We start from the raw sequence: 12,581 nt of genomic DNA on the forward strand, positions 1-12,581 counted from the left end.
CTTTAATTCAAATTTATGATATGTGATGATTTTTTACCTTGCCAAACACCTTCACTAAAATGTTGCTAAGCTTGTGAATATTCTGAGTGAAATTTCAAAATTGTTCAACCTAGCAAACCTTTGTGCCTTTTGTCAAAAAAAAACAAGGTCGTGCTAGGTTTAATTAAGTGCATTATTGTGCTTCTTTAGAAAAATGCACAATGAGCTTTATAAAAATAGGTTACATTTTTGTGAGTTTAAATAAATACTAGTTCTCCTTTTAAACCCCACCTTTTCCGGGCCATTTTTTATTTTCATAGTCTCGCTATTTAAAAAAACCGAAAGCAGGAGCGCCAACCAACCAGCTAGCCAACACCAGCGGCCCAGTAACCAACCAACAACCCAGTAAAGTGGTGCGCAACCAGCCGGCTCGCCCCCCTCACTGCTGCCTTTCCATGTGGACGTCGGTCCTGGCTCCACTAGTAGCGAGAGCTCCTCCTCCTTTTCTTCTTCACCTCACCCTCCTCCTCAAACGGCAAAAACTCTGAGAGTCAAGCCACATGGCCACGGTGGCGCTCGCCCCTTCCTATAAAGCTAGTCCCCGTGCCTATGGTTTCCTCTATCCATCTCTTCCTACTCCACGTCGCTGCCGCTCCATTTCTCCTCGCCTTGCCCTGCTCTCGCTAAGTGCCAGCGCGCCACGGATAGCTCCTGTCGGAGTTTGTCGCAGGCGTGAGGAGCCGTGCAGCCTCGTCGACCATGTCCCCGAGCTCCATGATGTCATCATGAACCCGCTCCCGCGCCAAGGCTGAGCCCACGTCAACGTACCAACATCTTCGTCTTCCTCTCCTTCGACTCTAGTTCGGGATAGAAGCTGCACCGGAGATCCTCTTCTCGCCGTCAACTTCCCGTGAGCTCGCCGCCATCGTCTTCTTTCCTCTCCCTAGCACCGTTAGAGTCGCGGTCTGGCCGTTTTGATCATGTCATGCCCGTGCTCCCTGCACTCTAACCCAACTCTTAGTTTTCTTCATAGAAGAGCAGCGCAAGTTTTCCTACGCTCTCGATCACGTGCTCGCCGTCGCCCAGCAGCTCGCAACGCTTGCCCGTGCTCATCCTCTAGCCTTGCAGCACCCTTCACCCCATCGCGCAACCCTGAGCCGAGCTCCTTCTCGAGCTCGAGGCCCAGCGCCGGGCGCCTAACAGCAGCCCATCATCGCCAAAACCGATCCATCGATTGCTTCCTCAGCCCGGCCACCGATCGCCAGTTCTGGTGATCGCCAGAGAGAGTGCTCGTGTCGTCGTGTCGTTCTCTGTCGCAAGGTGAATGGAGCGATGCTTGGGTCTGTTCAAAAGAACTGGAACCCTACTCCTAGCAAGAGCCGGCACACTAGCATAGTGGTAGCGCGCCATATTTTCCATCGAGAGGTCTCCGGTTCGCCACCCCCACCCCCCCCCCCCCCCCGCGCGCCCATAATCCTCATTTTCCCCTTTTCTCTATTTAATTGTTGAGTGGCTCACAGTAGGCCATGGTCCCACTTGTCATCCGTCGAAGGACCCTGGTGAAACTGCCAGTGGGACCCCTGTAAATTTATTTCTTTATTTTATATTTACTCCTTGTTTTCCAGTATTCCATATAAGGCAAGTTTCCAATTATGCAAATATCCAATTTGGGCATATGCCAAATCTGGCATATACTAGGTTATACCCAGTTGATGTAATTTTGATTATAGGTTGTGTCTTGTTTTTCTACTGTAACGTATGCTTATGCTATATGTTCCCCTTTTCTCTGTTTAATTGTTGAGTGGCTCACAGTAGGCCATGGTCCCACTTGTCATCCATCGAAGGACCCTGGTGAGACTGCTAGTGGGACCCCTGTAAATTTATTTCTTTATTTTATATTTACTCCCTGTTTTCCAGTATTCCATATAAGGCAAGTTTCCAATTATGCAAATATCCAATTTGGGCATATGCCAAATCTGGCATATACTAGGTTATACCCAGTTGATGTAATTTTGATTGTAGGTTGTGTCTTGTTTTTCTACTGTAACGTATGCTTATGATATATGTTCCCTGTAAATTTATTTCTTTATTTTATATTTACTCCCTGTTTTCTAGTATTCCATATAGGGCAAGTTTCCAATTATGCAAATATCCAATTTGGGCATATGCCAAATCTTATTTCTTTATTTTATATTTACTCCCTGTTTTCCAGTATTCCATATAGAGCAAATTTCCAATTATGCAAATATCCAATTTGGTGATATGCCCAATCTGGCATATACTAGGTTATACCGAGTTGATGTAATTTTGATTGTAGGTTGTGTCTTGTTTTTCTACTGTAACGTATGCTTATGATATATGTTCCCTGTAAATTTATTTCTTTATTTTATATTTACTCCCTGTTTTCTAGTATTCCATATAGGGCAAGTTTCCAATTATGCAAATATCCAATTTGGGCATATGCCAAATCTTATTTCTTTATTTTATATTTACTCCGTGTTTTCTAGTATCCCATATAGGGCAAGTTTCCAATTATGCAAATATCCAATTTGGGCATATACCAAATCTGGCATATACTAGGTTATACCCAGTAGATGTAATTTTGATTGTAGGTTGTGTCTTGTTTTTCTACTGTAACGTATGCTTATGCTATATGTTCCCTGTAAATTTATTTCTTTATTTTATATTTACTCCCTATTTTCTAGTATTCCATATAGGGCAAGTTTCCAATTATGCAAATATCCAATTTGGGCATATGCCAAATCTTATTTCTTTATTTTATATTTACTCCCTGTTTTCTATTATTCCATATAGGGCAAGTTTCCAATTATGCAAATATCCAATTTGGGCATATGCCAAATCTGGCATATACTAGGTTATACCTAGTTGATGTAATTTTGATTGTAGGTTGTGTCTTGTTTTTCTACTGTAACGTATGCTTATGCTATATGTTTTTGAGGTGGAAAAACCCAAGGAATTCATCTGTTGCATTACTTTTGTATTTTGAGAAAATTGATGTGCATGATATTTTCACCATGATGGCCTTTTGTTAATTTTGTAAGAAGCAATACTTGCAATCTTTGTTAAACTTGTCAACATGAAAGGTGTAGTGCGTTCAGTGTACTATGACCTGGTACTTTTGCTTGCCATGAAAAACCTTTTCTACATGTGGTATTCTTGTTGTCAACATGTTAGGTCAATGTTGCTAATTTGGTAGGGCGAAATATGAGTAAGTCTAAAACTATAGTAAGTAGTTCTGTTTCCTTGAGGATTGCTAAGTATCTATAGGTTCTTTGTGCTGGTGCAAATGAGTGAATGACGGATAATGTTGCCGTATGTTAAATGGTGCCAATTATGCAAATATCCAATTTGGGCATATGCCAAATCTGGCATATACTAGGTTATACCCAGTTGATGTAATTTTGATTGTAGGTTGTGTCTTGTTTTTCTACTGTAACATATGCTTATGCTATATGTTTTTGAGGTGGAAAAACCCAAGGAATTCATCTGTTGCATTAGTTTTGTATTTTGAGAAAATTGATGTGCATGATATTTTCACCATGATGGCCTTTTGTTAATTTTGTAAGAAGCAATACTTGCAATCTTTGTTAAACTTGTCAACATGAAAGGTGTAGTGCGTTTAGTGTACTATGACCTGGTACGTTTGCTTGCCATGAAAAACCTTTTCTACATGTGGTATTCTTGTTGTCAACATGTTATGTCAATGTTGCTAATTTGGTAGGGCGAAATATGAGTAAGTCTAAAGCTATAATAAGTAGTTGTGTTTCCTTGCGGATTGCTAAGTATCTATAGGTTCTTTGTGCTGGTGCAAATGAGTGAATGACAGATAATGTTGTCGTATGTTAAATGGTGCCAATTATGCAAATATCCAATTTGGGCATATGCCAAATCTGGCATATACTAGGTTATACTCAGTTGATGTAATTTTGATTGTAGGTTGTGTCTTGTTTTTCTACTGTAACGTATGCTTATGCTATATGTTTTTGAGGTGGAAAAACCCAAGGAATTCATCTGTTGCATTAGTTTTGTATTTTGAGAAAATTGATGTGCTTGATATTTTCACCATGATGGCCTTTTGTTAATTTTGTAAGAAGCAATCCTTGCAATCTTTGTTAAACTTGTCAACATGAAAGTTGTAGTGCGTTTAGTGTACTATGACCTCGTACTTTTGCTTGCCATGAAAAACCTTGTCTACATGTGGTATTCTTGTTGTCAACATGCTATGTCAATGTTGCTAATTTGGTAGGGCGAAATATGAGTAAGTCTAAAGCTATAATAAGTAGTTGTGTTTCCTTGCGGATTGCTAAGTATCTATAGGTTCTTTGTGCTGGTGCAAAGGAGTGAATGACAGATAATGTTGGCGTATGTTAAATGGTGCCAATTCTTTGCAATATAGGTTTTGCATCATTGCTATTGTTCCTATCAAATATGCCATGCTGATGTAAACTGCTGGTGAATTTCACCTTGTGAATTTCGCTAAGTGTGAGAATCTGCTAAGTTCACCATGCCATGTTGAGAGGATGCTATCAATGAATGTGTGTAGTGTATACTCATTATTAGTTGGTGTTACTTGTAGTACATGTTCCATCTGTCATCCTGTTAAATTTCATGCCATTAAAGTCCCTATAGCATAGTGTGTCATTGCTGTCAATATGCCATCATGATAACTTGTCTTGTGTGAAACTGATATTTTCACCAAGTCGTAATATGTGATGTTTTATACCATCTTGTGAGCTCGATAGCCATTGAACCAAACTACTATTCATGTTGTTGTTTGTGTGAGTTATTGTACATCATTAGGACTTCATCTCCATGTCTTGGTTGAGTTTGTTAGCCTGTTGTAGGTGTTAGTGTTTGTGTGTGCGAATTGTTATATTACAACTTTTGGACAGATTGCGTGTATATTTGTTTTGTACTTTGTGAGAGTTGTACCCCTTTGTTTTGCATCATCTTTAGGTAAATTCCACCTAGAATTTTCTTCCTAGTCAAGTGGCATACTTGGGATGCCAAGGAATTGTGCATAGCATCTCTCAAATTATGTTCTATCATTATTGCCTTCCGTACATTGTCATGAGAGTTCTGAGAGATCCGTAACTCAGTTTGCTACGTTCTTTATATGCATTTGTCTCGTTTTCTCATGATGCATTCATTGTTGCCTTGTTCATGCATGTAAAAATAATTAACCTTGAGTTTCTGCCCAGAATGATAATAACTAAATAATTGCATAAGAAAGATGACTAGTATAGCATTGCCATGCTTCATTCACATCATATTCATGCATCATATTGTTTGAGCATCGTGCCATGGCTGTGTGTTCACTGGATGTTGTATTTTATTTTGGGTGGTATCGGGTGTCGAGTACGAGTACGAGGATCATCTTGATAACGTTCCTGAAGAGCAAGAGTTCTATCCCACAAAACAAGTGCAAGGAAAGATGATCGTTGACCTTGATATTGTTTCTAATTTTGTTATGCTTAAATATCTCATTGTTGTCGTTAGTTATCGATGCCTACCAACTCAATATGAAGCCTCTAATAATGTTATGATAAGCCTCTAACCCTTTCACATCATAGCAAAACATTGATTGGCTGAGATTGCGCTTGCTTAGCCCTTCTTATGGTCTTGCTAGTTGCACGTGCAAGGTGATCCATGTGTTGACATGGATATTCGGGATATCACCTTATTATTGCTATTTAATTTGAGGTTCATATATACTTGGTAAAAGGGAGAAAGCTTGGCCTTTTAATAGGTGTTTTGTTCCGCTTTTGCCGCTCTAGTTTCTGGTTACCCGTGTTATGTTCCATATTGAGCGCTCCTAACACCCTGGGGGTCGTTATGGGGACCCCCTTGATAAATCATTTTGGTTTCAAACTCTTCTAGAAAGACCCAACTTTCGTACTCCATTTGTTACACACTTCATAAAATTGCATAGGGAATAACTACCCCATGGATAATTAATCAAGCCTCCCGACCCAGTGCTCCTCATGAGTGTTGGTCCAAAGTGAAGTCGTCTGCAGGACCAACCAGGGGCAAATCAAGAGATTTCTATCATGCCACGTACGCTGCGCTCATCCGGCTGAGTCTTGAGAATGATATATGTAGCTCTTATCGGATTTGTCGACATGTCAGGCGGTCTTTCTGGATTTGTTTTACCCTACTTGAAATATCTTGTGCACTTGGATATCAATGACACCTCGGTCTACCTCGAGGTTAAGGTCTTCTCTCTAAGCAAGCTTGTGATAGTATGTGATGGACTAGTTGGAGCACCCCTATAGAGTAAAATCTTTCAGAAGTCCATGCCTGTGATTATGTGGCAACTTGGAAATTTGTTTAACATCTGGTTATGGCAACCTTGAAGTAAATTTAACTAAAGTGAACCAGGTGTGTGCGTAACCATGACCATCTCTTTTCGAGGGAGTTCGGAAGGAGAACAATGTGGGGTTATGTTTGATGTAAGTAGGTGCTCTGGATCACTTGTTGATCATAATTAATTTGCGATCGAGTAGCGTAAATACTCATCTTAATCTTGAACTGTAAGTCATCCACCAAATAATGCTTAGTTCTGCTGCAACCTCAGCACATTACCTTAACTCACCCATTTACTTAATTAGTCCCAATATCTTGGTCACGATATTGTTGATTCCCTGTGGCTGACAAATTACTTAAACACCACCGGTTCAGGTACCACAAATCTTGATGCAGATGATGCTCCACAGCTCTAGTGGGAGTATGATGAGGAGAGCCGCCGCATGTATGTTACCTACCCGGACGAGTAGAAGGACCTTGGTCGTCTTCTGGGATAGCGAGACATACTTCGTTGCTTTACCATTTGATTTCGTTCGTAGTCGTGTCTTATGGATGTTTGAATAAATTTTGTATGACTTGTATGTTAGCATGTGACGAGTGTAAGCCAACCCATATAATCATATCTTCTTTAAATGTATTTGCATAGACATCTATAATTGTGAAACACCGAGATGCATCAGTATCCATATTAAGGCATCGTACCCAAATATGGATAGTGCCGCATATTGGACGTTACAAGTTGGTAATCAGAGCCATACGACCAAAGGAGCCCTTTGCTTGATCGAACTTGGCCAAGTGGAGTCTAGTGAAAAACTATTTTAGTCTAGTTATATCAAAGAGTACGATCCTTTTTTCTCCTCTTCCATGCTCTAGTGAGGAATTACGACTTAGGAACTTTAATTCTACCCCTCTTGTCACTGAAATTATTTTAGGATCACGCGGGTATTTTGGAATCTATACAATGCCGATGTGACGGAGTTCTGTTCTTGGTGCCTCCCCTTTCCGAGGAGCAGAGCTCCTAGGAGTTTTCGACACATCGTTATCGTTTTGCTTCCTTATGATCTCACATCACGTACATCGAAACGCTTCAATACTTTGCTCGGTGGAAAAAAGTGTTGTGACTTTTCCCTAGTACTGGTGAAGATAGCTCGGATGATCTACCAGGTCTGGTATCGTTGTATTTTGGAGGTCTTAGGTAGATGAGTTTGTGGAACTTCTCGGATATTTGTTGACAGTTGCGGGAAAGGTCATGCAGCATATTACATTGAGTAGGTTCCTAGACCCACAACCTGACAGCATAACCAAGGAAGATTTCAGAAAGTGTGTGGTAGGAATTCAAGTAGTCACCTAGGAAAATTCTTTCATCGGATGTATATAGGCAAATACATTAGATCTGAGAAATTCTTAGCTCAAAACTTGTCAATTGCAAGTGGCTTTTGAATCTAATGTTGTCGTCACTAATCTGTGGAAGCGTTCTTACTAACTCTAGTTTGAACGCAAATTCCTAAGACTACATGTTGCAATATTTCAAGCCTTTGATTCCGCTTATCAGTTTCATCTTTTCATCTGTGGTCTAATATTCATGTCCATCTCCAGGATGGCTCGTGCAACTCGCCAAAATCTAGGTCGTGATGGGGAGTGATATGTCTCAAAAGTATCTATAATTTCTGCTTGTTCCATGATATTTTGGGTGACATCGTTATATGTTTGGCTACACTTTTATATCATTTTACACATAATTATACTAACCTACTAACTCAGTGCACCGAGTGCCTGTTTATGTCTGCTGATGTCTATTTTGCAGGGGCTTTTACCTAATTTTCCGAAGTCCGAAAAAATCCAGAAAAATATATAAAAAATCAGCGAAACAGAAGCTTCCGGATCACCGAAGGAGGGCCAGAGTGTTTGGTCAGGGGCCTCCCAGGCGGCTTGCTAGCGCTACCAGGCCCTAGGCTGCACTAGGAGGTCGCATGGGTGGGTCCCACCTCCTCGGGTGCCCTCCTTTGGCCTATATTTCGAGTCCTGAGAGGAAACCCTCGCAGACTTTCTGGAATGTCGAATTTGTCGATCGTTCCGCCACCGCAGCGCTTCCGAGATCGAGAGCGTCAGGAGACCTCTTCCCGGCACCCAGCCGGAGGGAGGATTGACCTCCGGGAGCTTCTCCACCGCCATGTACACTTCCCGGACGTGTCGTGAGTAGTCCCCCTTGTACCATGAGTCCATGACCAGTAGCTATGTGATGTCTTCTCTCCAATCTTGTGCTTCAATGGTTAGGCCTTGTGAGCTGTCCTACATGATCAAGGCATCTATGTAATTCTCTTGCTATTGTTATGCTCGATTTGTTCGGACCGATGGATTATGAGATTATGTTCAAATTCTTATGAGTTACATATTTGATTATCCTTTTATATTATGTTCCTTAGTGATTCATGCATGTTGTCCGTTGCTTTTTATTGCTTTTGCCAAGTAGTTGATTGTAACCCCAAGAGGGAGTGTTACGCATGATTGTGGGTTCATTCCCCTCGATGTCTAGCTTAAGTGACACAAACATGAGACTAGGGGATGTGATTGTTGCCACCAGGGAGAACACAATGGTGCTTGTGACCACAGTTGCAAGGATTGTTTACCTTACGCATAGTTCATTAATGCAGTTGTCCGTTGCTTTGAGTTTACACTTTGGGTGGGGCTCACAACTTAATACCGGAGAGATGTTCTGGATAGATATCTCAAGGTGGATGATTAGTAAGTAGATGCTGATGAATAAACGGTCTACTTGTCTTCGCGTACTGCCCATTACTATTGAACATCTAACTACCAAGGAGCATAATTAGCATTGCGGTGCGATCATAATTCTGTCAATGGCCCAACTGTGATTTGTTTACCCAAGCATAGTTGTTTATCGTCTTTTGGGAGAGAGACATCACTTGTGAACATCATGTGAGTCCCGTCCATATCACCATGTTTGCTTACACCTCCATCATTTACCGCTTTCGTTTACTTTTCCGTTGCAATCACAATTACCTTCCCGTTTGTGTTTTGATCCTTTGCAAACTACAAGGCCAGAGAGATTGAAAACCTCTCTGTACTCGTTGGGAGCAAAGTTATTTGTTGTGTGTGCAGCTCCAGGTCTTCTGCTAGCGCCAGGGTGGAAGACACCTACTTGATGATCCTAGGAGTCCTCCTGGTTCGATAAACCTTACAGTCTCCGTGTAAGGGAAATTTGCTGCTAACTATATCTCCACCTTCCAGTTGGGGTAACCAACAAGGGGCGAGAAGTATATCTATCAACTCGTCATCAAGCGAATTTTTGGCACCGTCCCGGGGGACTTCAGTCTTCAAGATAGGGAGGTTGCACGCTATCTTTTACCTTTGCTTTTTAGTCTTGATAGTTTGCTTTTTAGTTTTTTCTTTAGAGTCCTATACCAAAAACCACAAAAAAATAGTTACTTTGCTTTCTTTAGTCAGTATGTCTAAATCCTCTGCCTCTAGTGTTACACCCGAAGGAGAGATTCTCACCTTCAAACAAAGAGTTGGAGAAATTTTGAAAGATGCTTGGTATAGAATTAAAAATTCTCATGATAGAGCCACCAAGAAGCAATCCACCACTATTTTTCTTAGAAATTTTTATGTTGGTATTACTTCTTGGCATAGGTTTGTTCTAGACACAGCAATAGGAGGGAATTTCTTAGAAGCAACCGTTGGGGAGGCTCTTAACATTATGGAAAATCTTGTCGGAATCCCACCTATTGTTGACATAAAGGATGATATCACTTTATCTCATGTTAGGAGTAAACTTGAGAAAATAGATCTAGAGATGCCAAGCATGAATAACATTAAGGAAGTAGATCGTAGGATTCAAGGGAACTTAAATAGACTTGATAGCTCCATGAACAAAATTTACAAAAATTGGAGACCCCTAAATCCCATATGATGTGGATCCTTCTAGGATTGATAAGATCGAGGATATTTTTGAAACTTTAGGAACTACTCTATCCTCCATCAAGAGTAAAAAGGTAGAAACCCTCGCAAGGAAGGGACCTAGGTTAGTTAACATGCCCAAGGTTCCTCAACCCAAAACAAGTATACTTATTGCTAAGGGTGTTGAAACTATGAATACCTTGGAATAGATACCTCTCTTAAATAGAATAAGAAATGAAATTCCAATTGGTCTCACTACCTTTGCTTTTGCTCCTAGAAGTTTTTCCACTAATCCTATCTTTGAGAGTCCTCTTAAGACTAGTTGTATTATTGAAGATATCTTTGATGATCTTGATGATGGTTCAATTGATACAACTTGATCTTCTTGTATTATGCCTATTCAAAGGCATAAAAGAAAGCGCTTGTTGGGAGGCAACCCAATTTGTTTTTACTTTATGTTTCAGTGGTCTTGATGTGTGTGAATTTTTAAGCTTTGTGCCAACTTAGAAACATTATTGTATCTTTATTTTTAAGCTTTGTACCAAGTTATAGCCTCTGATTGCAAAAAAGTGCAAAAATTGTGGCATGCTGTCCAGAAACAGATTTTGTCTGCTTGACGGAACAATGCGCCAAAAATCACCAGATCATCTTTTTGATCTGAATTGTTTTCACAACAGGCTATATATAATTGCCTTTCTGGCATCTTTTCTAGGTTTTTTGATTTGAGTTGCATAAGTGCCATGAATAAATCATTTACTACCAGTTGTTCTGTTTTTCATACATTGTGCCATATTTTTTGTTTCCATTGTTTTGCAAATCCTAAGCTTGCTTTTTATTTTCAAAAATCTTTTGGCAATCATGAGAAGCAGTAGATTTTCATGAAAATATTTATTTCCAGAAGGTATTGAATTATTTTATTAAGGGTACTAACCACTCTTATCAGCTTATGATGAGTTTTGTATGAATGGAGTTTTAAAGGATGCGATGGGAGATATGATGAAAGAAGATACACGAGTGTCAAGAGCTAAAGCTTGGAGATGCCTCCATGCATCCCAATAAATATTCATGGAGACTCAAGTGTCTAAGCTTGGGGATGCCCCCGTGCATCCCCTTCTCTATCAACAATCATCAGTTCGTCCATCTCCATGCTATATTTTTATAACTTCATATGATATGTGCTATGCTTGGAGCATCCCGCTGTTTGCTTTTTAGTTTGTTTTAGTTTTGATTGTTGTTCATAACAAGTCGGAACCTAGCCTACATTGTTTGGGAGAGTGACACACTCCCTCCACTCTAGAACACAACATAGGTTATCATGCTTATCTTTTCGTGTGTTCTTCATCTTTTCGTAGCCACTGTCATGCTTAGCTCTTAGTTTTCATGCTTATCTTTTTAATAGCTTTTATTTAGTTTGATTTTGGAACTCTCTTGAGTTATCATGCTTATCTTGTCTAGAGAGTTGGCTCGTTGCACTGAGTTGTGTGTCTTGCATGAGTAGGTAATTGAGATTGCTATATAACTATAGTAGTAATCTGCAATAGTTTTGAGGCATTGATTTGAGTAATGTTTGGATATTGGTGCCAAGAGCTTGAGCCTATTAGTGATAGGTGACGTATTTTGGGAAATTCATGTGTATTTCAAAAACTGAAAATTAGTTGAGAACTCTAGCTACTAAATTGATCGCTAACATCTGGAGGGGTTGGAATATATAGAGTACCCTCACGTTACCATGAGGCGAGGATGCGAAACCATAACCAAACCCCCAAACACTCCTCCTCGGGGTACTTGTCTCTTTGTGAATTTCCTGACTAGATAGAGAGTTACCGATAATGAGTGTATGAGTTCTTCGGACTAATATGAGTATTCAATTGTTGGCAGTTCCACCATCCATATTTTGCTAGCCTCTTCGGTACCGTGCATTGCCCTTTCTCACATTGATAGTTGGTGCAAACTCCGCCGGTGCATCCAAACCCATGACATGATACACTCTGTCATACATAATCCTCATTATATCCTTCCTCAAAACAACCACCATACCTACCTATTATGGCATTTCCATAGCCTTTCTGAGATACATTTCTATGCAACATCCACCATCTCATGACTTGATCTTCATGTCGTACATGGTTTTGCTTGATCGCAGAGCCGCATGCTAGTGTGGCCTTGCCCTTATTACTGCTACATGACGTGCTAGTATCATTGCATATCCTCCTACACTAGCAGAGGCATACATTTGCATACATCATGATAGTTTTCACTTGTCTTTATGTTGAGTACTTCTTATAAAGTGTCATGATTTTTATTTTTATTCATCTAAAACATTGAGTGTTGCCTTTAAGTGAGGAAAACATCCCAAA

Source organism: Hordeum vulgare, chromosome 6H (assembly GCF_904849725.1).
Source record: "Hordeum vulgare subsp. vulgare chromosome 6H, MorexV3_pseudomolecules_assembly, whole genome shotgun sequence".
Lineage (NCBI taxonomy): Eukaryota > Viridiplantae > Streptophyta > Magnoliopsida > Poales > Poaceae > Hordeum > Hordeum vulgare.